Source organism: Suricata suricatta, chromosome 5, assembly GCF_006229205.1.
Source record: "Suricata suricatta isolate VVHF042 chromosome 5, meerkat_22Aug2017_6uvM2_HiC, whole genome shotgun sequence".
In the NCBI taxonomy this organism is placed as follows: Eukaryota; Metazoa; Chordata; class Mammalia; order Carnivora; family Herpestidae; genus Suricata; species Suricata suricatta.
In genome coordinates, this window is record NC_043704.1 from 47,164,318 (window position 1) to 47,167,379 (window position 3,062).

Genomic DNA, 3,062 nt, shown 5'->3' on the forward strand with positions numbered 1-3,062 from the left:
TCATTCGATAGGTCTGTACCACTCTGATAGGTTTCCCTTTGTATGTGAGGGCCCTTTTCTCCCTAGCTGCTTTCACAATTCTCGCTTTATCTTTATATTTTGCCAGTTTCACTATGATATGTCGTGCTGAAGGCCAATTCAAATTACGTCTTAAGGGGGTTCTTTGTGCCTCTTGAATTTGAATGTCTATTTCTTTTCCCATATTTGGGAAATTCTCAGTTATAATTTGGTCAAGTATCCCTTCAGGCCCTTTCTCTCTGTCTTCCTCTTCAGGAATTCCTATGAGCCGGATGTTGTTCCGTTTGATTGTGTCACTCAGGTCTCGAATTCTCCTTTCCTGCTCCTGGATTAATTTCTCTCTCTTTTTTTCAGCTTCATCTTTTGCTAGAACTATATCTTCTAATTCACCTATTCTTCTCTCTGCCTCGTCAATCCTTGAGGTGGCTGCCTCCAGTTTGTTATTCACCTCACCTATAGCCTTTTTTAACTCATCAGTTGATTCTTTGATGCTTTTCTCAACATCAGCGATTAATTTTATGACAATTTTTTGAAATTCTTGATCCAGTATGTTGTCTAGATCTGTCTTTAGCAGTCCTGTGGCTGTGACTTCCTCTTGGAGGTTCTTCAGGGGAGAGTTCCTTCGTTTGGTCATTTTTGCTAGTTTTCTGTTTCTTGTCACCTTTAGAAGCTCGTTGTGCACTGTGCACCTGTTAGTATTTCTCTGTTAAAGGAAGCTTATTGACTGTCCAGAGCCTGTCATTTCAGGAAATAGTCTTTTAATGGTGTGTCTCAGTTTCTCTTGTTGTGCCTTTGAATATTTTATTTCCCTACTCAGCAGTATTTGGGACTCACTGTCTTGCACACTTTGGCTTGTTTCTCGGTGTAGCCCTAAGAAGGAAAACAGACAGACACACACAGAGGGAACAGTAACACACAAACGCACAGACGAATCAAACAAACAAACACATTACCAGGGGGAAAGAAAATAAAGAGAATGGAGAGGAAAGAGACAAAAAGAGGAGAAGAATAAAGGAAAAAGAAAAAGAAGGAAAAAAATTAAAAAAAAATTAAAGGGCGTCAGAGACAACAAAGGACAGTGGAGAGTCTAAAAGTGTATGACCAGTTGAGGGGAGAGGTAGGGATGAGATATATTCTATATATAGAAGAAAGGAGAACAAAAAGGTGGGGGGGAAGGAGAAAGGAAAATAAGGAGTAAAAATTTTTAAAAATTTAAGTAAAAAAAGTAATAGTAATAATAAATACATACAGAAAAAAGCGAAAATAAAAAAATGAAGAAAAAAAGAAAAAAATTATTAAAAAAGCCAAAAGAACAACAACAACAACATCTAAAAAAAACCAAAAAAAATGGCAGCTCCCCCTCTTGGATACCTGTGGTTTGATGTGGTAGGTCTTGGAGGCTGCTCTCAGAGGCTCCGCCTTGGTGTCTGCAGAGATTAGATAGGCATGCTGAACTATGAACTGTAGGCCACTCTAATGAGTCAGATCTCCTTTTGCTGTGGTTGAGCCAAGTTGTATTTTCAAGGCCTGCCTCGGTTCAATGTTCCAGTCCATGCACTTTTTATGCTACCACAGATGAGATGTTTTTGTTTGGGTTGCTGGCTTCTTAGGGGGAGGAATCAATTTGTCTTGGCTCAGGCTGGGATTTCGGCTGCCCCTGCCTGGGGCGAGATGCGCAGCACGAGGTGATGTGCGTGTGCACAGTCACAGACCCAACCCCTGGCAGGGATCCCGTTAGCCTTGGGGGAGGAATGAGGGTGTAGCTGTTGCCGGAGGCAGCACCTGGAGCTGCTGGAAATGAGCTGGTAGCTCCTGTAGCCTGGGCGCACACCCAGGTCTCCACCACCACCAACTCTCTGCAGGGATCGTGTAGAGGTGGGGGCTATTTTTTCCCACTGTTGGCACCCAGGATTCAGGGTTCGTGCGGCCAATGCTGGGGGTGAGATGCACTGTGGAAATGAGGTGCATGGTCCCACTCCCAAAACCGAGGTCAAAGTGAGCGCCCCTGACACTGCCACTGCAGTGGTTTCCGACTCCTTGCCAAGATGGCACTGGGCTGGAAGCTGTTCCTTCCCTTGCGCCAACTGGGTTCGGGATTTGGGCTACCCAGCAGTTATCTATGGAGTGAGCTTCTCCAAGCACAGTTAAGCGTTCTTTACCTCTTCCCCAGAGACAGTACTATGAGCGTGTTCAGTCTCTCTGTCTCTTCCCTTTGTCTCTTGGGCTGCGCGCGCTTGCCCCGCATTGGGCTGGGGTTTCCACCTCCCCTGCCCGTCTCAGGCTGGCCCGTTTTCCAATCTCCCCAGTTCGCGCTCACTCACTGAGGTATCCTTCATGTTCTCTTCCTTCTGGAGTCCGTATTTTCTCCTTCCGCTCTTGCAGATGAGAGTAATGTCCTTCTCAGTTCGATTGATGGGGCAGACAAAGAATCCTTTATCCAGCAAGCCTGTCATTCAAAATAGAAAGAGAAATAAAAGTGTTCCAAAATAAACAAAAACAGAGAATTCATGACCACCAAACCAGCCCTACAGGAAATTCTAAGAGGGACTCTATAAGGGAAATGCTGCAAAGAATACAAAGTACCAGAGACGCCACTATAAACATGAATTCTAGGGAGAACACAATGACTCTAAACCCACATTTCTCAATAATAACACTGAATGTAAATGGACTGAATGCTCCAACCAAATGACACAGGGTAGCAGAATGGATAAAAAAACAAAGCCCATCTATTTGTTGTCTACAAGAGATTCATTTTTGACCGGAAGACACCTTCAGGTTGAAAGTAAAGGGATGGAGAAATATCTATCATGCGACTGGAAGCCAAAAGAAAGCTGGAGTAGCCATCCTTATATCAGAGAAACTGGACTTTAAAGTAAAGGCAGTAAAAAGAGATGAAGAAGGACATTATATAATAATGACAGGATCTCTCCATCAGGAAGAGCTAACAATTATAAATATCTATGCGCCAAATTTGGGAACGCCCAAATACATAAAGCAACTAATCACAGAAAGAAACAATCTCATTGACAAAAATGTGCTCA